This window comes from Gambusia affinis, linkage group LG03 (genome assembly GCF_019740435.1).
Source record: "Gambusia affinis linkage group LG03, SWU_Gaff_1.0, whole genome shotgun sequence".
Classification (NCBI taxonomy): Eukaryota; Metazoa; Chordata; class Actinopteri; order Cyprinodontiformes; family Poeciliidae; genus Gambusia; species Gambusia affinis.
In genome coordinates, this window is record NC_057870.1 from 18943066 (window position 1) to 18968157 (window position 25092).

The window sequence follows — 25092 nt, forward strand, 5'->3', positions numbered from 1 at the left end:
ATAAAATACAGTATTGAATATAAACTGAATTATTTTAAGCTAAAAAAACTGCAATGATACTACAAATAAAATAAATTTAATGGTAAAATACTAGTAACATTTCCTAATTGCTAATAGACCATATGTACAAATCAAAAACATGTAAGTGAAATCAGAAATGAGTTCATATGTTTTAGTATCCCATTGATTTATTGTATTTTGAATAAAGCAGAAATTAGATAAACGTAAGGGACCATTAGCCAAAGTTTGCACATTTTATGACTTTATTATCTAGTTACAGTTTTTTACTAGTTTGCACAGATTACTTTGCACGTCTTTGAGTTTAGAAAGAAACTAGGCATTCCCTGGTCAGACCTCAACGTGACCCAGACAGCAATAGTCAGTAAAAATCTAATCTGTACATGCCTTAAAAATATATTTGTGACATGATCTGACGCACATATTTTCTTTCCTACAAACCCCATATATAAAGTGCTTGTGGGTTTCTTTGCTGAATGAGCTGCAGTGAATATGAATTGGACTCTTCTTCCATAGCACACGTGACCTGCGACTCAAAAACACTGCTCCCAAACACCTACTGTGCTACTCATGTTACACCTTCTGTGCAGTCGTGGTATAACCCTGAAAACCTCTCAAGTTCTGTTTTCTGTTTGTGTTCTTCCAGGGTCTGAATGGGCCTGTCGTTCATATCAACGCAAGTATGTGTGGAGGCTCGTTGCAGCACTGTGTAGGCCCGTCTCCAGAAGGAAAGATAAAAATCTGATGCTTTCACCGATCCCTATTTGGGTCTCTGAATTTGTGAAAACATGCAGGCAAGGTATGTTTAATGGTTGGAAAATTCTTTCCAGAAAATACACAGGATAGAAAAAAAATTAAAACAAGAAAAGTGAGATGTTGCAAATGGTCTAACCTAAATTTGTCTTAAGCTCTGTGAGCATTTCACTAGTTGAAGCCTGGCATGTTAATTTAGCTAGTCTATTCACAACTAACTACTTTAATCTAAAATACCTAACATCTATTATTTTAAATAGAAAACATATTTTTCCTCCACTTCAGACTCTCCCCCTCCCCAGTCCTTACATACTGCAGTAATTTTAACTTCATTTTGTAATGTATGACCTGCTGCATACTCTCAGAGAATTACATCCACACCCCAGGCAGACCTCTTGTAAATAATCCGGTAATTCACACAGGGACAAAACTGCACATTGCTGCATCTTTTCTTTGAACAGTTTTTGCAGAACTGTATTACAATTCTGCTGTCACAGTCCGACTCAGCTGGTAAAGTTTAAAAATTATGTTGTCCACAAAGTTTTACAAACATACAAAAGGATCCCAATGGCAGTGTTGCTCTCAGAAAGCTGCTTCTGAAGGCAAAACAGACGGACCACAGCATATTAGGGTTTTCTCAGTTACTTGTGTGTAAAGTGTGTGCACTTTCATTTGTAGGCCTGCATGTGTGGACCAGAGGTGTACTTGTAGTTTTTTTTTTTTTTTTTTTTTTTTTTTTTGCCAACAGTGGCATGGACTGGGGGAGGGAAAGCACCAGAAGGTAAAAATAATGGTTTCTCTTGTGCTTTTCTGCCTTTTTGCATCTCTAGCAAAAAGTGATTCTAGTGTTTCTCCAGTGGGCCCCTTTAAGAACACGGATGGTTTATAATTTCTCTTTCTCACTCTCTATCCTAACACCATTATATTGCTACCATGTTTCACTACAGGAATGATGTATTCAGAAAAAAAGCACATTTAGGGCAAAAAGGTTAATTTTGGTCTCATCTGACGATGTGAGACGAATACTTCCTGTTATTTTTTTTCTTCAGAATAGACTTTGTGGGGGGAGTAGGTATCTGTTTTGCTCAGGGCTCCTTTCATGCAAGAAACGCCACGGCGTGTGCTTGTGTGTGTGTCCAGGGCCATCTGGCTTTGATTATGGCCTGCACGATAAAATGGAAGACAGCTGAAGGCAGAGCTGGAGCTGCTTAGCGGCTGCCGACAAATGAAGAGAGACCAGGAAGATTTTTATCAAACACACATGATTGTTGGAGAGGGGGGTTGCCATTTATTTTCCCCTGGATGGCAGCTTACACACTGGAAGAAAAATGCAAACCAATAGGAGAGCACGTCAGCATGTTCATTTCAAAGCAATCGTGCTTACAAAACAAAGCTATGGGAAAACAACGGAATAAACACAAGACAGGGAAGAGTGAATCCCAGAGAATGCCTCCGAAGGATAAACAAGAGGAGGCAATAAAACAGCAGTAAAACTCAAGCAAAATGCCATCTTTGACTTTTCCCACTGTGGTCTTTAGCCAGTAGTAATATGTCATGCTTTCATTGTGCTTCTAATCTGATAAAGCTTTATGGTTCCTCCTGCTATTAGCGTCATCCATTGTCATTTGAGGTGACAGGAATGGCAGCTTGTGGCGCTGACCTCTAACGGCGCTCACATTCCCTCATGGACGGCGGATTGAGTTAAAAGGAGCGCCTTTTTACTGACATCAGAATTTATCTAAAGAGGAGGAGGATGGGTGATCAGTGAATCCTGCTGGAGATGAAGGAGGGAGGTGCTAATGTAGTTCCACCACATTTTGTCTCCACCAAGAGGAATTAGTGTTTTTTGTTTTTAACACTCAGAGGACCTCCCTTTCTGAGTCGTTCTGCTTCCCCCCCTTGTTCCATTCGGCTTCTCAAGACAAAAGAGACGCCACAGGTGGTCCTAATGACTCTTTTCCTGTTTCATGAGACCTATTTATTGCATACATTTTAAGGTTTTTTTTCAATTTTATTTTATTCTTTTTTTAGATGGTCTATTTTGCGTCATTAGCCAAAGTCGGGAAGTAAATTTGGTTCTATAATTTAATGTCTGTTTATTTTATTATCTATCCCACACATGACTTCTAACAACAGGAATCCAGAAGTCTTAAATCTAGTTCATATGCTTGGGATTTATGTGTTGTTTAGTTTTTCCATGCTACAGTAATGAAACAATTACTGTAGCAATTCATGAAACAATTCAACAAAAGACAATAATTCCACCAACCAAAAGCATTTAGGCTACAGGAAGCTGAAAAGAAAAGCAGAATAGGCAGCAGGAAAACAAACTGCACCTAGTGTTACAATAGGAGTTTTATATGCTGCAAAGATAAGCATCTTTGTATACAGCACACCTCAATCAATAGACTACTTTGTATAATCACCTTTCACTGCAATTACAGCTGCAAGTGATTCAGGGCTATGACTCTGCCAGCTTTGCATATCTAGAGACTGCAATCTGCCTATTACCTTTCAAAAACACTCAAGACTTCAAGTCTCATCACAAACTCCTAGTTGGATTTAGGGCTGAACCTTTACCAGCCCATTCTTATATACAAATATGCTTATATTTAAACACCTTCAACTCTTTCACAGAACTGCTGTGTTCAGACAGAGATGATTGAAATGTTTCAGAAATGTGAGGATCAAATTTGCGGTGCGCTTCCTTCTTGGTCTTGCACACAGGCTTCTCGACACTCTTCCATTAGGCCAGACTGAGGTGCATAATTAACAGCTGTCCTTTTAAAAGTTTCTATCACCAGGCCATTAGACCTCTGCTGCTCTTGCAGAGTGACTATCACCCATTTTGCTGCTCTTCTGATCTCCTTATCAAGCATGTCAGAGGACCATGGAGTTCACAATATCATGAAACATATATGACGGTGATCTTGTTGCTGATATGGCAGGACTAAGTGCTATTCTGTTGAGAAGCCTCTTTACAATTCAGTAAATATGACTTCATTTCTTTCCCAACTGCGCTTAACTAGTTAAATTGGTTTTATAAGAAAGCATGCTACAACTTGTTTGTCCCAAAACTGATATTTATGACTTTAGATCAATCCAGCTCCCATAGGTGAATCTGTTTAATGGATGTCAACAATTAATAAGAAGGCATCCTGAACAAATGTACTATTATTCCAAATGTTAAAAGATTTGAAGAAAAAAATCTTAAGTAGCCATTTTTAAAACGCCTAGCTGTGAATGACCACAGCTGAACATGTTTCAGGCTCTAATTATTAACAAACCTAAAGCTGATGCATACTGTTTTCCTTCAAGAAGTTTTCTTTTTATCTAGGGTTTTGCTTATGCAAAATCCAAATTTCTCAATACAAACATTTTCAGGGATGTTACATTTAAAAATCGCATCCAACTTGTATCTGTGCAGATTTCTATTTATTGTGTTTTTCAAGAGAAAAAAAAACAAACTAAAGGCAGATACTCAAACTCTCTAATTGAACTATTTGCATCTGTGTTTAATGGCACTGTGTTTCAGAGTCAGATGGTTTGTTGAGATGAGCAGCATTGATTTTCCAAAAAAAACAACATTTTGAATACAACCAAAGCATTCAACTTGTGTGTCATCTGACCAGAGCATCTTGTTCATACATTTAACTCTGCTCATGATTTGCTGAAAACTCGGATATTTTATCGTTTTCTGTCAATTCTGGCTTTGTTCCAGGCATTGACAAAGGAGATCAAATTGCCGTGCTTGACTAATAGATGTGGCATCGAGAGTTTTCCTATCTGAGCTGTAGATGTTTGTAGTTCCTTCAGAGTTACCGTGGGCTTCCTCTTTGATTAACAAAGACATTCATTTATTCCATTTTAGAAATTTGTCCTGAATTTTATTTACAATTATCAGAGCAAGAGTACAAATGCCATTACCAAAATCTTTAGACTTTGATTCCCAAAAACATTTAAATTTCTTTTTTTAACTACCTATTTTAAAGTACCTTTTGTTCTCACAGAAGCTGTGACGAAGCAAAGTTTGTGGTTGGAACGTGACAAAATGTAAATATTTTTCCAAGGCCCTGCATACTAGTCAAGCATAATATCACTATTGACTATGTGCACATCAGCTGTTTTCAGGGGCTTTCATGGTCATTTACCACGTTGACCCTAAAGGTGAGAGTGTGCTGTGTCTTCAGCTGTTTTGCATCACAGATAATGAGATGCTCCCCAGACCAGGCAGCCACTTCTAGTCTGGAATTGATCAATGAGACCTCCCTTTCTTTGACCCTTATCTGGTGTTGGGCTTTTCATTGTTGCTCTACATCTGGAAGAAAGATCATTTCTTTTGTGTGGAGGTTTGGATGAAGACGTGACCGGACTCTAATGTCTGGTGTGTTACTGCCAAGCCACCGTAGTTGCTCACTTCCTTGAGAAGAAGTTTCCATCTGGGAAAAAAAAAAAAAAACAGCCATTGATGTCTGACATGCCACAGTTTGGTGATATATGAACTATGAGACAGGGAATTCAAGTTGAAGAATGCACTATTTGTGTTTCCCTCTAGCTCATGTGATAATACAAAAATATGTACAAGTTATTGCCTTACCTAATCAGCTGAGGCCCTTCTGTCCTCTCAGTGACTGGTATAATTTACATTAGCTCTAACAGTGTGAGTTTTTAAGACCAAAGGGTTTTTATCAGAAGGTTGCCAGAGGGCAGATTTAAACTCCCGACAGTGCTGCTATGAAATGGTCCTCTGTGTCATTGATATGTCCCAAGTGTGGGATAATGACAGTCAATGTGTTTCCATCAACACAGCTATTAAGTTAATTAGTAGTTAATCTTTCTATCGAGCTATATTGGCTAGAAAAACTACAATTTATGTCACTGGACATTAATTGGTACAGTTCATTTCTCAACAAATGAAATATGCAGTGGAAAGGGAATGTGAATCTACAGTGTAAGACTACTTTTCCTTATGTGCTCCATTAAAAAGTGCTTTAAAGAGAACAAACAGCAAAAAACTACTCCCGACTACAAATAATGATCATATTAATAACACATATGCTTCAGGCTCGGTGGGAAGCCCGGGCACGTCTGCTTCTGCAGCTCCCATCTTCTACAATGACCCCGTTAAGCCTTGTAAATTGAGGACCATGAATATCAGTAATTAGCTTTCTTGCTTTAACAGCATTTGTGATCACGGCATTCATCTCGCATCCAGTGCCCGCTGGCAAAAACAAAAAGGCTCACTAGGCTAAATTTTCCAAAGATGTCTGGGTTCTGTTTCTGTAATAAAATGTAATTTGTTGTCGTGCCTCGTTAAAGTCCAAATGAAACCCAGAATATTTTGTTCCCGGGGAAATAAAGGTGCTTGCTTTGCAGCACACTGGACCTGGATATGACTCATAAAACACAGTGGTGCATGTGATTATAGATTTATATGAAGCCTGGATGTTGCTATTGTTGATTATGTGTGTTGTGTGTCAAGTTGTTAAAACAATGATTGTACTATGCCCTTTTATATCCATCTTTACTTTATAAGGACACAGACATAGGTTTGAGAATATAAGTGTATTTGCCCTTGGATGTGCAGTTGCATCTGAGGTTTGTCAACCTCCACTGCAAATTTGGTTTGTTGCAAAAACTTGCAGACGTTTCCAATAAACAAAAAGAACAGCTTAAATAGCTCAGCACAACTAATATTACGCGTGATCTCTATAAATTAAACAGAAAACAACCCTTTTTAAACCTCACTCTTAAAATTAGTCCATCTCTCAAAGATGAACATTTCTTGTAGTTTTTTAGTACAACATCAGTTTGCTGTTACGTGCTGCTAATGTGATTCATTGTAACAAAGCTTCTGACACTGTAGCAGGGAGAACAATATGAATATTATATGAAGAGTTCTGTTCAAAGCCTTGAATAATATTGAGAATGCAGTAGTCGTTGAAACTGAGATTCAATATGGAATTTGAGTAAAATCCTTGTAACAGTTCTATTTAACTCTTTAAAATGGTCTTGTGTACCGGTAGTTAGTTTATTGCAAGCTCACATAAATTTTGCCACAATTTAAAGCAACTATTTCCATAAAATTATTCAGCCTCAATTTCAATGGGTGTTGAAAAATCTTTGCTGCAAGTGTACATCAATTACACTTGCAGACAAGAACTTTCCATGGCTTTTGTGGCCACCTAGTTTCCATTTAAAGTTCATTTTAAGCTCCAAGACAGATATGTATTTGGTGCTGTAAAGTATAAGTGACCCCTTAGGGTCAAAATAAGAACTGAGCTCAAATTCTAACATAGTTGAAGTGTTATATCAGTCGCATGAAGTTTAAAAAACACATTAGTGGTTTTGAAAGGATGTACCAATTTGCTACAAATTGCACACCATTTTTCTCGAGCATACCATCTGTTTGAGATCAGAGCTCACATAAATAATCTTTCATTATGACAAATTGCATATAAATTGTAGGGTTTATGACGCATGGAATTTCAGAAATCAAACTGTAAAGTAAGATCTAACTTCTCAGCAGGGCCATTTTGTATGGAATAGTTAGTGAAATAAGGACAAAAATGTTAATAAAGACAAATAATGGGCTTTGCATAAGGTCTTCATTAAAACATGCATTATGTGTCATTTCTGAACCTAAATTTACTTTCTATTTTTGGGTTCAAAATATATATATATATATATTTTACAAATCTGAAGTTACAGAAAGAAAGAAAAAAAAAAAAAGCCAAGGAAAGACCTCTTACTGCACAAACAACTTGATTACTCTGCATATTAAGCAAAATTTTAAAACAGTAGCACTAAAATCAGGTCAATTTGGATTATTTTGCTAACCAGTATATGGTAAAAGCCAGTATATGTTGTTGTGGGTTTCAACTCACTCAACTTTAGAGTGTAAATGTATCTGAACCATACAGAAAATGAATGTTTTTAAATTACTGGCCAGTCAGTTAATAAGCCGTCTCTTCTGGTAAGAACTAAAATCCCAGACGTTGTGATATTAATGCCTAATGTAAAAAGAATACCGTAAAATCATGTTCTGACCCAGAAATCTTTTAAAAGAAATAGCACAAGCAGAAATACTTAGATTACAACAAAGAAAATTAAAGCCTGGCAACATTACACAACAAATTCATACACAGTGAGTCTCAGTTCTCAGACATCTGCTCCGTCAATGAGCCTGAATAAATTTGTCTCAATAGGCCACCTTTCACACATTGAAAAAAACTGAAGTTTTACTATTTCATTTTTATTGGATTACTTAAATGGGGCTGCATTTCACTGTTGCACGAAAAATAACACTCATGTAAAAATTCTAAACTTCAGCACAACTGCCGACATCATTTTTACCCCCATTCATCAACACCACCTCCAGCCCCTGTAAACGATTCTTCAGTCTCGGCCACAAGGATGGTTTTCCAATTAGGTCCAGAGTGTAGCAATCTTATTTATATTCATAGTTGGTATAAATGACAGAGGAGTGATAATAATGATCACGATACGAGTGGAGAAAAACAATTACAGTAACCACCATCATAAATAGATGTTGCAAAATTCTCCATCATTACCAAAAAAATGCCACAAAATACTCTGTACACAGCCAACATTAGGCAGACAGAGGAGGAAATGGGAGATATGGTGCGGCAGAAGCATTTTTTTCTTGATGTAATGAAAAAAATTGATTTAATGAAAGAACTTTTTCCAAAAAGCCATTCAGCATGTACTTCAGATGAGTGGCGATGCAGATGTGTTTTTGGCTCTAAATACTGATCAGTCTTTTAGTGGTTTGACTAAAATTGACTTTCTTGCAGCAGTTTCAAATAGTCTGCAGAAGGCAATGGAAAACTGAGGTATGGCATGTTAATTACTTTAATCTGTGAAAAAGTTTGCTATAATCTTTGCTCTGACCCACCATTATGCACTTTTGACAAACAATAGTAGAAAGACCTTGTGCACAAATGCGAACAGTATTGCTTCCATGCACCCGACCACCCTTAAGCTTGCTCACGCACTCATGTCTGCTGAATCGCTTGGGTGTGTATGTGGAAAACCAGGAGTGCAGAGTTAAGAGGGTATGATTTATAGTGCACTGCAGGTTATAACTCATTTCAGAATGAATTTCCTGCCTCTGTGATTGCATCCTTTCCTAATGCCCTTGACGAAATGTGAAGCACAACCGATGATCCATGTCTAAAGACAGACATTTTTTGGGTGTGACTTTTGAATCTTTGCTTATAAATTACCCCGTTACAAGGCGAGTAAATTGTCCCATGAAGACAATAATTCTTACATTACAGAAAAAGCCTGCAAATGATTTGGGCCTATTACTGGATATGATACCATCAAATTTATCAATGAATCAGAAAATGGAATGGCTGGATGATGATCCAGTGAATCAAGAAGCAATGCCTGCTTGTCATTTTTGATCTTTTAACAGCCTTTTAACAGATAGATTAGATTTTACAAGGAATAATGAGCCTTCTGAAACTCAGAAGAATAAAGACAAAAAAATGTTCCATTAACAGCCTGCAGTGGTTATACATGGGAGAAGGTCCTATCAAAATATGTCATATGGATCATTTTTATTCATTCATCTTTTATAATTTTACTTTCTAAAAAATAATTTTTTTAAAAAACAACAAAGCACAGTCCATTTTGAATTTATTATGCACGAGACCTTCAGCACCTATCAGAATACGAGAATATCACAGAGGCCATATGATGACTAATCTTATTATCACATGACCCATACGGTCAAGTTAAAAGTACTGGCAGACCATGAAATTAAGAAATGAATAAAAAAAATAAATAAAATCAAGCAAAAAAATAAAAAAAATAAATAAAAAAAGTACTTTTTTTTGCAAGAAAGGGATCTTATTCATTGTCGATCCAAAACCTAAAAAAGATTTTTTTTTATGCTTTTACTTTCCTGTATTAAAATAAAGACATTTCATTTCAAATTTTTTTGGGCTCAATTGAACAAATTTATTCTCAGTTATAAATACAGGACTTCTTTCAAAACACATGCTCTAGTTAGCTGTGTTTAATAAATCAATGAAAAGCTGACTTGGGTGCAGCGAAGTCAGCTTTTCAGTAAAAGGTCTCTGGATAAACATGGCTCTACTTATTACAAAAAAGACAAATTATATTTATTGTTCTTATTTTCCATTGTAAAAAAAAAACTGTCAAAAATAATTTTACCCTGATTACAAATAAAAGGTTTCCATCTGGATCAAGCACCTGTGCTGGATGATACAAATTTGTATCATTCTTGAATTGTAGCCCAAGAGCAACAAATGGTCCCCGAGTGGCACTATGGATTCCCTCCCTTACGCCATCCACCTGATGTATATGTGCAGTTGCTGAAATGCTAAAGCTCACAGACTGATGACTGGGAAAATGAGAGTTAACTATAATCAATATCCTTTTTGCAGGTTTCAGCAGTCGTGTTTCACCATCAAATATTGTTTTCCTGATATTATGCCAACTTACAAATCTGCAACGTTTTGGCAATCAAAACTTTATGGAAAAGAGCTGGGGAAAAATACATTGTTGAAAGATAGCCACGTTTCCAGAAGCTATGTAGGGGACGCTGCATTTGTGAAAGACTGAAAACTGCAGGTCAGAATTTGCATCTAAAGTGAGTATTTCTGGTTAGTTAACTCTTTCTCTGGCTTTTAAGGCTTTTACGATTGCTATAAAGGCTGATGATGTTCCAACAGATGTATAGTTCATGAAGGATAGACTCTCTGAAATTATCACACATACATTAACACATACAGAGCATGGCACTCCATGAATCAGCAGTATGTCTATTTTCTCAGGGCAGTTCAGAGAGGGTGGCCTTGTAATAGTCCATATGAAAAGCCTAATGTCCAACTATTGATTTTCCCTTCTTTAAATTGTAGCTTATTTATGCCTATGACCATACCGTTTTTCTTCTTGCAAAAGACAGAAACAAGTAACAAAAAGTCAGACCAAGAAGAAAAGTAACAGGCTAACAGGCTGGCCAAATGTGCACAGTACCAGCAGGTGGAGAGACAATAAGGAAGACAAACAGCTGCGGGGGAAGGAGACAAACATGGAGAGGAAAGCAATGCTTCAGTCTCGTCTTCATAAGATACGCTCACTTCCTCAACACACCCCCCACAGCAGGAGATGCCTTGCTTCCTCTTTCAATCTAAAGCTTCTGGAACAAATAAACTCGAGGGGATGTGCCCGGATCCTCTGAGGCTTTGTCATCAAGGTTTAGTCAAATCTTACATCTTGCAGTAATAACACAGTTATCAGAGCCTGTTGGTCTCTGGTTTTATTGAAGAAAAAAAAACTTAACAGTCTTTAATTAACTTTTACTTTCCTGTTCAACATAATGCTCTTTCATTGTTGCAGCTCAAATTTTCTTTTATAAAAAATATGTTAGTCACCTCAGCATATAACTTGTCGGAAGGCTCACTTTGCATCATGTTGTGTTAGGCTGTCTCACATAGTGTTTGCTCATATATCGATGATTTAACAGCTTTTAGCACCTCTATGTCAGTGCTATGTTTCAGAAAGTCAAATGTCTTGCTCAGAAGATTCTACCAAGAAAAATGGCTGAATGTTGTTTTGTGAAGTCATGGGGAATTTTAGAACCTTGTTTGTTAGGAAACTGTAATGTTACCCTTCTAATCCAAGCTTTAAAAATAAGTCAGACAGAGAAAAATAGCATTACCTTTTGCACACAAGACTCTTTACTGCAGTGCAACCAGACTTTTGTCATCAGCAATTTTCTACCCCAAGATACCATGTTGTGATATCTGCCATTCCTGACCCTTTCCAGTAGCAGGCAATAAATATTATACAGATATCAAAAATGAAATAAATGTGAAGCTGGAAACTATTTCACTGCAGCTAAAGGAGTCTGTTTGTAAAGCACAGATAAAGAAGCGAGATTCAGAGCTTTTAGAAGAGATGGCATAGTTTTACAGTCCTCGCGAGCTTTCTTGCATGTTCTTGGGCGATGCTTGCAACATGGTGAGCTGCATTTGCAACATGGGTGGAAAGCTGACAACCAAAACAATTAGGGGGAGTTCAAATGACTGCTAAAAGCTTGTCATGGAACTTGTAATATCCCTATCAATCTTGAACAGTATTTAATATGAATGGGACCTGAGAGCTGAAAGCTTTTAGAAGTGTCAGAGAATGAGTTAGTACGTACTATACACTTTAATTTCCAGTGAGTGAATATTACCATATTTAGAGCCCAAAAATAAACTGACATTGTGAAACTATGAAACATAAATAAATCACTGTCAGCCTTTCCATTGTCTAAAAAGCATATGCATTTCTTGATTATATTTTATCTTTTAAGATAAAAGTTTTTGAATCCACATCCTCTGAAAGAGAAAAGGATTTTCTTATAAATAATGAAGCGTTATCTCACACCACAGAGAGCAAGTGACTTTTACTCTAAATAAAAAAAATATATTTTCACCAAAGCACAGTAGAATTGTGGACTGAGCACTCTTATTTTCTTCAAAGTTCTTGTGATGCAAGAAAAATGAGTGAGGTTCATAAAAATTGAAAAGGTGAAAGAGGCAGATTTCTCCTCACCCAACAATTAAAGTCTCTTTATTGAAAACTTGTATGCCCCAGGTTTAAGAAACAATGGGAATGTTGGTTTCAAGGAATGTAACAACCCAAGGATGAATGATGAGGACACAATATAGTTCATGCCATGCTTTGACAAAAAAATCGTAGCAGTCAGTCTTTTAGGAAAGAAATCTTTTTTTTTTTACTATAATTTAAACTGGGATTATGTTTTTGATTCTCAGAATCTTTGCAAAGAAAGATTACTCTTCTTCTTTATGAAGAAGAAAGTGAAGGGTTGTCAGTTTGATTCTATCATATGTTGAAGTATGTAAGATCTAGAGAAGAAAATTCCAATGAATAGTTGATATTCTTACCAGAATTTTAGCTTTCTGAATTACAGTTTTGGTCATGGGTAATTATTCACCACTGTGACACATTATAGGTAGACAGAGCATGAAAATAGATATAATTAGCAGATGCTTAAACACCAGCAAAAAAGAAAGTTCAGCACATCACAGACAGGATAGATATCACAAGGGATCATAAGGCTTCTGAAACATTAAGACAAAAAAAAAAAAACATTGTACTTTTTTATATACAATAAAAAAGTGCAAGTCCTATCAGAAATGCATATCGAAATATACATTAAGAATAGTTTGTTTTCATTTACCTTTTATCATGTTTACCACCATTAATTATTAGTACTAAATAAGAATCTATGAAAAAAGAAAAGCTTTCCTAATGTTAATAAATTCATTATGTATAAGGCATAAGACAGGACATATGATGACCAAACCTTTACCATTACCATTACAACTTTGCTTAGTTACATTTACATATAACCCTCTTTCTTGAAGATTTTACATTTTGTACCATCACAACCATATTTTGTGATACAGAAGTTCTGTCCTTTGACCATTTTTTAGGACATTTTAGCTGCTTCCATTCTCTGCTACTAAGTATTACTGAACCACTGCACTGCTAGCCAATGTGGAGACTTCTGGTGAATCAATTGCTTGGAAAAAAAATTAACAGCTATAGGCAAAACTAGCGCTGTTCAGAACTAGAGAAGAAATTGTAATGTCTAATTGAAACTCTTTCCAGAACTTTAGCCTTCTGAGTAACAGTTTTTCTGTCACATGTAATCACTTACCACAAATTACAGGTGCACTTTTAAGTTCCTAGGGCGGTGGTCCCCGAGATACTGCTCCTAGGCCACATTTCTCCTAAAAATAAAAACATGAAAACAAAAATAGCCATTATATGCCTCAAGATCTCTGAAAAAGAAAATTTGGAAAAAATGATATAGATTCCTTTTAATGTGGCAATTGTCTATTCTATCCATGTATTTGAACATGACATCTCCTGTCGCATTCACCTTGCTTAATACCAGTGTATTTAGCAAGGTGAGTCATTACAACAGGTAACAGTCCAACTTCAACACTTAGAAGGTGTGATGAAGTAGAGGAACCTCTAAAACACACGTCAACTTGTTTTCAACAACAGTTGGATCTCTGTCAGCATTATCTGCTACTTTCAATTTTCTCTTTTGTGGTACAACCCTGCTTACATTTATTGCCATGTAAAAAGATGGATGTGTCATTAATCACTTCATTGTGCAATGAATGATTTTTTCTGTTTTCACTAAAATTACACCATGTCCCTGTACAGTTTCTACGCATTTTGGTTCACTTGTTTATTTTTTAAATAATTTGGCCGAAAAGGTCAACCACTCAAAGTTCCTACCGTGCAACTCAGCACAGGTGTCTAAAAATCCCCTTGAAAGGCATGTTTACACAATTGTGAAATGCATGAGACATTTTGACCTGCTGTGAGCACCTGGGTGTCACAATATTACAAGTTCATGTTCCAAGGCAAACATATTTTACCTGCTGACGCCAAGGCTAACACCCAAGGTCTTCCATCACTGCTTGGCGGGTTGCTGCCTTGCTGCACTGCATGGGTAGGATTTTGGACCCCAATGTTTGACACTGTGCGAGTGTGTGTGTGTTTTCACAAGAGAAAACTGAAACAGAGAGAAATGAAGAAATTTTTGTGAGGTGTTACAGGGAGTACAGTGAGACAGCATGCGGAGCCATTTTCAGAGAGGGAGAGAGAATGACATTTCTGCTGAGCAGTGGTCACCCGTGGCAGCCGTTGGAGATGCACATGTGACAGAAATGCTGACCCCTTTGGTCAATGTAGCCACCAATCTGCTGACATCTCAGATTCTGCAGGTTTCTTGCAAATTCAAGACCTGTATTTCCAGCGCTCAAGGCGACAAGTCATTAACCTCATCATGCATGTTTAGACAGCAAATACGAACAAAAAGACTTCTGCACTTTTACAGTCCAATGCAGTGAAGGACCTCTGCAGAGCAATCCAGATTTTGAGGTATTTAAAACTGGCTCAGCTGCTTGGTAGCATGCTAAATCTGAGAATCTCAGAGGGAAAGCTGGCTAATTCATCCAACATCACTATGAGCCCCTCTACCCTACAAAGAATATTAATCAGTGTATGTTCCCAGTTTTCAAGCTGGCACACTATCTAAACAGATGATGGATGGAGCACCAACTGGGCTATCTCATTCCACTCTTCCCCCCCTTGCCTCTGCTTCTGCCAGATATGAGCCAGTGAATTATTTTTGGACTAATTCTGTTTTACTGTCACTTAAACTTTAAAATTGTTCTTGTTACAGTTTTGTTGTGTTTAAGGATAATGATGTATGGTTTTTGAAAAGTCCTTAATAGCCCACTCTGGTTTACATATTAACAGAAAACCATTTTAAGTGTTACCAAACTACAGAGCTACACCAAAAGTTTTTTCTTCAACTTTTATAGACAGTTAAATCCTACTGTTTTATAGACAGCAGGTTTTTTTTTGTGTGTAAAATTAAAGATGTTTGTACATCATTAATTGATGTCAAACACCTTGAATGCTTTTTTTAATATGTATGACACATTGGTTCTGAGTTGTGAACAGGGGCAGTTCTTTTCTCCCCAAGATTATTGAGTTTCCCTCATAAGACATATTTTAACTCTTTTAAAATGATTTCATGTTTGGCAAACATTTTGTTAGATTTCTTAGAAATTTTAACTTAATAACATCGAGATGTTTACATTTTTTAGATACAACTATTTGAAAATTATGATGGCAAATAATGGAGCAGTGGTCACCAGTGGCAGCCGATGGAGATGCACATGTGACAGAAATGCTGACCTCTCTGGTCAATGTAGCCACCAATTTGCTGACATCTCAGATTCTGCAGGTTTCTTGCTAATTCAATACCTGTATTTCCAGTGCTCCAGGCTCACCTAACTTAACTATAGTATCTAATCATGTCAGATGCTTCAAGCACAAACTTTGCTTGTTCCGTGATTGGCTTACCACAAACATGCCTGCCTCTGTTACTGGAATGCTTTCTGTACTTCTTCTTAAAATTAATAAATAACTTTCTAGGAACGACTGCATGTTTAAGACAAACTATTTTAGAAAGAATAAACAAAGATTGTAAAAGTCATACTTTCATTTTGAAAAGTCTTAAATCTCTGTGTGTACCTAACAATTCTGACATGCATAAAAGAAACAGAGTGGGTTTCGTTTCATGTCATCTCATTCATTGCTAATTGCAGCTGACCCTTGCTTCTCAGGTAAAATATTAGAAATTTGATGAGAATCAAGTATTGATTTAAAAGTGAAAGTAAGTTTAAAAAAAAAAATAACAGGAACATTTCAGTTTTAGGGATTCTATGCAGGAGGTCAATGCAGTCTTTGTGGCAAGCTTTATTATTATTATATGCAGGAATTTAATAATGTATTACTTTTTAAAAGTATTATTTCTTGAATCAAATATAGGTATCATTCAAGGGAGAAACATAATTAGCATAACTTTTTTTTAAAAAAAAGATTGGATATGAAAAAAGCTGTAGTCTTTTGTTTTACTTTAATCTTAGTCCGCCTGCTCACTGTCAGTCTTCAGTTCTCTCCTCTCCTATGTTCCTGCAACCTGATTACTTTCACAACTCTGATAAGAGACTGCTGATTTTATAAAACAGGCAAAGATGGACTAAAGGCAAAAGGAAGCCCTTCATTGCCGGCTGACCTTTTGCTGCACAGAGTGTGTTTCACCTTGCCTCATTTCAGCTGTGGTCACATTAGGAACAGCACTTTAGTCTGACATGTGGAATTCTTCACACACAGACACAAATGCACATTCCATGGTCTGCATGGTGGTTATTAGTTTGGCATGGGGAGTCAGAATGACATCATGATGCAAGGCAGTGGTAAACAGCCCTGATTGGTGGACAGCTGAGCCTGCCAGGAGAGCGGTTGTCTGTGTTGGTGGTCCATGGTCTACTGCTAAAATCCTTCCCAACGGTGACGAAGCTGAGTAAGTGAGGCCCCCTGAAGTTAAACGAGCTTGAGCAGGACCGCTGGGACTGATTAAACCATGTGGGTTTGTTCTGTTTGTTTGAAAAGAATTACCCTGCATCTTTTTCATTTAAAAGCATTGTCTTGTAAGGGTTAACATGCGCCATGAATATGTATTCCGGAGATTTTCGGTTGGCTTAACTGGAATTAAACTGTTTGCTGCTCTTATTTAAATAAATAAATGTGTTCATCTTGAGAGTTGTTTTGTATTGGGTAATCAGAATGCTGCACTGCCATACATCAAAGCAGGAATTAATTTTTGTGTGGCGTTTTATTGCATCGTCAATTTTACAAGCCTTACCTGCAACATTGTCTGGATAAAGACCAAAGTAGGAGGGGAAAAAAAAACAAACAAAAAAAAAAAAAACTGTGGACTGCTCAGGGAATTAACACTGTAATACTATATTCATACACTCCTGAAGATTTTACATATTTAGGTATTTTCACCTTTCATCTAGTATGATGTGCAAACATAAACTATCCCAGCTGCAAAATGTTCAGCTGATATTGTCATCATCACGGTGACTTAGACCAGGGTGTCACAACATAGAGATTGAACAATTACCCTTCTGGTAAATTACCCTTTACCAGAAGGGTAATTAGGCTTTACCCTTCTGGTAAAGCCTAATTAACATAAGCCAGGAAGAAAATTTTCTCAATCAACTTGGAAATTTAACTTAATCATTAAGCTGACTAATAACCTTAAGAAATTCAGCTATATCTTGAGAACATCCCCAGACTTCTCTTGATCTCCAAAGCCAGCACGACAAAGAGTTATATGTCTCTTGGGTCAAGTATTTTTTTTTTTACCATCAGCAGTGATGACTTCATGAGCTTCTTTTCAAATAAAACTGCTTCTATTAAAGAGAAGATTTATGGCATTCTTTCAAATAATGTTGTTGCTATTCCATCAGATGTGGTAAGCTTAATAATAGCTTCTGAACCTGATTTTCCTTTAGATCATTTTAGTCCTGAACCGAAACAGCAGCAGGAGGAGGAAGGGTTCACAAGAAATATACAATTTCTGAACTTTTGAAAATCCACCCGCCCAGTAGGACTTTACTGTTTGCTGGTCAGTATTTGCTGGAGGTACCTTGCTCAAAGTGCAAACAATGAGGGTAACAGTCTTTCTCTGTTGCAGGCCCAACAGCATGTAACACAATAATCTCCCTACAAGTTGTGTGCCATCTCTGACCTGGTTCTGTTCAAAGGCAGACTTAAGACATATTTACTTAAAAGGGATTTGATATTTAATTTTTACTATTTTTATATTACTTTTTACTCTTTTGGACTGTGGTTGTCTTTTTAAGTAGCCCTGTTTTATTGTGCAGTGTATTTGTTTTATCTTCTATAGCACGTTGGTCAATGCAGGGCATGGATAGAAGGTGGTATATGAATAAAATGTATTACTGTTATTATGATTAGTCACTGAACAGAACAAATTCTTTACTAACCGTGTCTAAACAACTTTTAAGAACAGTCAGTTTTAGAGAGCAGTTAGCCATTTTGCACTTCACCCCATTCTGTCCCTGATTTCATTTAAATGATTTTTAAAATGGTGTTGTAAAAGTTACAACATTTAATTTTTACTTTTACATAACAAAAATAAATGAACTGAAAATCTTGAGTCATAAATCCAGATACCTTTGTCAAACACATTTCTTTTTAGTCACCTAAGTGTCTGTGTAGCTGTTGTTTGCTAGCTTGCTTACCCCTTTCCATCTATAACCTCTGCCTTTGGAACTTGTAGATTTTGGACCATACAGAATTGTAAGACTGATTATCATGCTCTTACCTGTTTTATGTCAATGAGGTTGGATTGAATTTCTGCCTGGTAAGGCCTCCAGTTTCTCTCTGCTGCTTTTCCCCCAAGGCTTTGGAGTGAGATCTTCTGCAGGTGTTTGTGGTTGGGTTGGCTTGATTGCTGCCTGCTGCCACACATGCAGCATTCTCTTTCTCCCTCCTAAGATCCTCACTTGGTTTGGATTGTATTGTATGGTTTACTTTGGTTAGTCACGAGTTTTTAATTAACCTGGCTTCAGTTTCTTATTTTAGATATTATCTTCAGATATTCCTTTTCAGATTTTATTTCTGATAATTTATTGATTATTTTGGACTGTATAATCAATAAATTGAGTCTCAGTTTGTTACAAGTGAGGCAATCTTGGTGTGGTCTCCTCTTATGTTAGCCCACCAAATGAGTTTGGTGGACGTAATACTGCCAGAGTCATGCAATTGGGTTTTCTGATCCTCCCAGGCAGGATGACTGGCAGTTTACCTTTTGTAATGCATTGTGGAGATTTAAACCCCTACTGTGGGGCTTTGTAGTTCAGAGAATTAAAATCAGCCTAAAAGGTCGTGGAAAAAGCCTGGGAGATTGCGCTCTGTGGTGCATTGACAAAGAAGAAAAAAAGGATGAAAGTTGCTCCAAATTCACTTTGAGCGTTCGAGTTCAGACAAAAACCCAACTCTACCTACCTTACAGGACTACAAGACTTGGATAAGTGTACTCTGAGTTTTATCCTTGTACGTCAATTTGAGTGGATTATCAGCGCAGATCATCTGCATGCATTTCAGAAAAGTCATTAAGTCTTTGCAGAGACATTTGAGAAACGGTGATTAAATGCAGAACGTTTTGCACCTGTATTGTATATATAGTGTTTGTCTAGTTAATAAAAAAAAACTTAATTTTATATTTTTAAACTGGTTTGAAACTTGTATCTGCATCAAGAAATTCATACTTTTGTGTAAAGTTTGCACTAACAAGAGCAATGGAACTTTAACAACTTATTAAAAACAAAAAGAGATACATTGTGTGCATATATACTTATTTTGGACAAGCAACCGACTTTCTGTCCTACTTTCATAATTATCGCTAATTAGCCCCCTCTCTGATGCAAATATCGAAAACTATTTCCTGAAACATTAGACATGCAATATAAATATGTTCTAATCAAAATCTGGCCGCACTATCAAGCTGCAGTGTTATTTTAAGATAAGAGTTTGGCCATTTGTTTGCCAGGTAATAATAGAGTAGATAATGAATCCAGCATGTCTAGACAATAAATGAAAGCAAATCTTTTAAATCCAATATACAATTCATAATCCAGAGAATGATCTATGGCTAATGTTTCTTTCAATTATTGCTCCAATAGTTTATGAGACCTAACTTTATTTAGCCAAAGGGTGTGATTTCATTTTTACTCAGAGAACAAACTCCTGTGGATGAAAGTCAGTTTTTAAATTCTAAGAGTTTTAGTTCACAGCAGTTTAAAATATGTCACAGTATTAACAGATTTTAAAAAAATGCATCACCCTGAAGACATCATCCTCTTTGTGAAAGATTGTGACGGCAGCATCATCCTGTGGAAATGCTTAAAGAGAGAGAAGGTCATCAAGGCTGATTGAAAATATATTTACTTTTTGGAGGATTCCTCTATGCTTAGCTAAATCTGTCTCCCAGAGACTGCAAACGACAGAATGACTACATTTACTCAAGATAGGTAACCTATCTTTTACTCTACAACTAAAAGATAGGTCACCAAACTTCTAGTGAGACTTTTCTGTCAAAATACACTTTCTACTTGCAGCATCTACTTTAAGGGGGGAGGGAGGAAAGTCTTATTTAATTTGTTACGTAAAACAAATACTTAAAAGTCTCAAGTACCTGCTTTGAATTTTTCTGTCTTTGCAAGTGCAGTTTGGGATCGGATGCTCAGCAACCATGGGCTTGTAATAGTGTGTGATCCTTACATTTACATGGGCTTGTAATTGTTGAACTTAACAGTGTGTTCATTCATTAGTGAGTGCTTACCTCCTCGGTCTCTCTCCTCATCTCTCTACATTAGCTCTGACAGTAATGACTTGCCTGGCCTAACCTCTTAACTGGCTTGATGCATGGTTGTGGGAAAGGCACTCTCACTGCTTAGTTAAAATGGAAACATGCCGGTTCAGTGTTTAATTTTTCCCCCTCTCCAATCTTTCCCTCAATTTCCTTTCCATTTGAACATTTTGTCATTTCCTGCAGACATCTGCAAAAGTCATGTCAATAGCTAACTCAGTATTTTAGCTGAAGATAACAATTTATGCTATAGTCTTAAAATGATTGTCTAAGAATAATTGTACCAGCACAAGTTTGTTTTAAAACTTCAAATCATCAAATATAAATGCAAAATACAGAGATGCGGAAAGGAAAATCTTTTTGTAAAACATCCTGCTTTGTCTGAATACATTTCAAATCCGATGACATTGGATTACTACCTGCCAGTCCCAAGGTTAACCTAACCTGACCGTCAATGAAAAAGAAATGAGATTACAAAGTGTCTAGTCACTAGGATTCTTCAGTCTTCTTTTAAAGTAATGCTGAAAAAAGATATAAGCCACAAATTTATGAGAAAATAATGCTTTAGTTGTTTTTTTTTGCAAAATATACTGCTTAAAATCATGAAGAAGCCATCCTATGATTTAAATAGCAGTTTCAGAGGTCACAAATGTTAAACTCTGTGTTTGAATTTGACTTGTTTAGATAATACATGTGGGCTGTTGCAAGGAGTGAAGGACTCTCACAGCTAATTAACACACTGGGCTGTATTAGCTATCCACACACTTTTGTTACTGGTTTCAGCCAATAAGATGAAATTTTGAAAGAAATTCTTAATCTCGTCATTACAAATCATAGCATGCCACTGGCATGCAGATCTGAGCCCAGCTGCAGCAGTACAGCGCTTTGTAAAATCACAGCGCTATGTAAAATCACTAACTGATTTTACATAGAGTAGCTGCAACACCTAAAATAAAAATAATTATTTATGTTGGGATTTCTTTTTGCTGAAAGAAAACACTAACATGTTACATTTATGATTATCTTTCACTTATCTGGAGTCAGATTGTACTTTTCTTTTTATTAGTAAAGTATTTTGAGAACCATGAATAGCTTTGTTTTCAGTTCAAATGTTTGCAATAATTTGCTATGCCCTACATTTTAACTGCAGTGGAATATTGAGATTTATAGTTATCCTTTAATATTAGACATATTACCAATATTAAACAAAGTCAATCATATTCATTGTCAACTTTCAGCCTTTAATGCAATTTCACTTTGACGGATTTTATAAGGTGGGAAACACAGGTTCAGTTTTTTGATTTTTGACTGGACAGCAGAGATAAGAGAGCCCTAATAAATCTCCATCCCCTGGAATGAGTTCCAGTGGCAGTGGAAATAAAGAGGTTTTGGTTGGCCAGGTGCTGTTCCCACCTCAGTGACCAGTAGATAGACCCAGGATTAGGGAAATAATTAGTTCTGCACACATGCTTGCATACACTTTAATAAACATACAGATGTGTATTTATATAGCCACATAAATGTATGCACAATTAATACAATATGCACTTAATGCTCCAAAATACACATTTTACAACATATATGTGAATGCTAACAACGCTAAATAAATGAGCATAGTTAATCCCTGCAAAGTTGTAAATGTGATTCTAAACTTAATAACATTTTGAACTGAACCCAATTCCCCTCTCCACCTCAGAAATCACTGTATTAAAGGCATCCGACTTTTAAAAGGTTTGGGTTGCACCAAAACAGAGGGAAGAAGGCTAGGAAAACAGAGCAGTGAAGATGAAGGGACAGCCGGAGCAGAGGGTGGAGAGATCCTATCAGAGATCAGAGATTCCGTCTAAGCTGCAGATCTTCGTGCAATGTGAACTCCAGGAAGCCTGACCTCAAATGATTCCAGTCCATCAGTGACAGAAGGAAGGACATCCAAAGAGAGATAAATACACCATATGACTTCATACGGCATATACCTCGTTCTATATACTAAGGAGCAGCATGTTTCTACAGGTTGGTCTTATAGGATTTCTGTGCCATGAAAAACAGAATAATAATAGGATTTAGGAAAACATTTCCAAAGACAAACTCAAAATATATCTATTCGACATATACTGTTGTAAAGCTTACATTTGTTCCCATGACCATCTGTCGCAAAACTAAAGTAAACCAGGGCCAGTTTCATTTCTGTTGAAAAAGCAAAACACGTACTAATTAAATTTATTCAAATTTCAATCTAAAAGCAAAAGCACAAATCTGTTCTCCACAGATGTCACACAAAGCATCATTAGGAATCAACAAGCTCCTAAAGTACGCAACAAGCCTAATTATCATTAATTGAAACTACCAAGTTTCTCTCAAAGGTGTGGTTTGTTAGGGATTTCCCTATCAAACGCCTGTCAGACTTTCTTTTATTTGTGAAAGAGTCTTTCACAAATAAAGTATTTGAAAGATTTTATTTTTACTAAAGAATATATCAAACTATTGGGTCAGTATCCATGTGTATCAAACAATATAGCAAGGTATTATATTGTATGCAGAATGTTGAAAGTGGAAGTCATCAGACCAGTCAGTTGTTTTTGTTTTTTTTTAATTTGTTGGTGGATAGTTTTGATGAGCCCATGGGAAATGTAACCTCAGTTTCTTATTCTTAGCTAACAATAGTGGCTGCTGGCCAGGTATTTTTCTGCTATTGTCCATCCACTTCACCATATTATGCACTCAGAGGTGGCGATCTGCAAACCTGGGCTATGTTTGCCCTTTTGTCATATCAACTTAGTTGATATGACAAAGGGAGCAACCATTCCCCTCCCACCTCTGACATGAACAAAGTATTTTCATCTAAAATGCTGAACATTTTTAGACCTTTCTTTGTACACCCCAAAATAGTTGTGTATTAACATTCCAGTCAATTAAATTATTTTTCTTTCTCATTCTAAAGCTTGGTTTGATTTTCATTAAGTTATCTTTACCACATTTATTTGTCTAGCAGCACTACTTGTGGTAACAAGCAATTGTAGAAGAGTACCTTAAAATTGCAGCTAAAAGTACCTAAAAGGTGGATTCATTAATGATGTTGTTGAAATTAACCAGTACATTCAGCTTTTTAAATAATTTGATAAAGGTTTTTCCAATGGTTTGTATAAAATTAGTGCAGTGTTATACAGACTGTAAGCATCAATTCCTCATAAAACAAGCACAGCCTACCTTCTGCTTTAAAGTTTAAGGTTCTTGTGAAAGTACAGCTGTGCACTTTACCCTTACAGGTAATCAGTCTACTTTTATACTTATGGTAAGTTTAAGAATACATAACATACTACTATGCTAATATTATGCAGCATGTTGCGTATTAATAGGATTTACCAAAACAAAAATGAAGGCCAGTCTCAAGTGCTACTTGATCTCTTTCAAGCATACACCCATTTAAGGACAGCTCTTCCTTTCACTCTGATTTGCATGATATTCCTGCTGGCTGTTGATTATCCCTTGAGGATAATGTGAAGCAGTTATGCGAATGCTGCACCCTGGAGAATGGCCCTTATCATCAATGGCGCTGCAAAACTCCAGCTGGTTTTTAATTGGTTGCCAGGGTGAGTGAACAACAAGTACCTCCCAGCAGTGCTCTGTTTGGTGATAGAAAGGGAGTAATATGTGGCGTGAGGCCAGAAACTGTGAGGGGGCTACCTGGGTCAGTAGACTCAATGCCTGCTACTGTTAGTTTTCAAACTTTTTCACTAGGGAGCAAAGATCTACAATAGAAATGTTATGTTTGCCCTAACTGAATATGTGGGCGGGTAGAATATAAACAGAAATTATTTTTATATTTCTTGCTCTCGGATTTTGGCTATCAACCAGCAAGTTCAAGAGTAGTCTGAGTTTCACAAAAGAAGCACCAATTCAGAATGTCAGGGCCAGTACCATCAAAAGATAGAAAAATGAAATGCTTTCCCAAATATAAAATGAGTATTGCACATAGCTACTAGAAAAAATTAGTGAGGAAAATTGTGGTTTGATGTATAAATAAAGAGACCAGTTCAATACACTACAATACAGTATATTAGGATACATTAATTTGTTTTAACATAGATTAATTATGTTACAGAATTATGTTATCTCCATTAATTATGATTTTCAACTTACAACTAATAAAAACACATTTAAGATTAGAACATAAGACTAACAGAAAAATAAAAAAAACATTTTTAATAAATACATTTGGGTAGTTTGCTATTTTTATTTTTTTTAAATACATTGTATTAATAATAAATGTTCTTAATAATACTAATCATCAATATTAATAAATCAAAAAACTATGAAAAGTTATTGAATTTATAAAGATGGTGTTTTTTCAAAATTTTATACAGAATATGATTTAGCTCAAGCCAAGCCAATTCTGGCAAATTAGAGGTGTACCTCAAGGAGCCCTGAAGTTAGAGACATATAAATATTGCTGGGGGTTGGAGAAAATGTTCACC

At 36.3% G+C, this 25092-nt stretch overlaps 1 long non-coding RNA gene across 1 annotated transcript; it reads right to left on the reverse strand.

The window, feature by feature from the left end:
* Positions 1-4636: 4636 nt before the first annotated feature.
* LOC122827688 lies at positions 4637-19011 on the reverse strand. Its single transcript, XR_006370101.1, has 4 exons — positions 18575-19011; positions 14238-14374; positions 13502-13574; positions 4637-5210 (listed from the first exon to the last, which is right to left on the reverse strand). It is a non-coding gene; the product is annotated as an uncharacterized LOC122827688 (long non-coding RNA).
* Positions 19012-25092: the final 6081 nt, after the last annotated feature.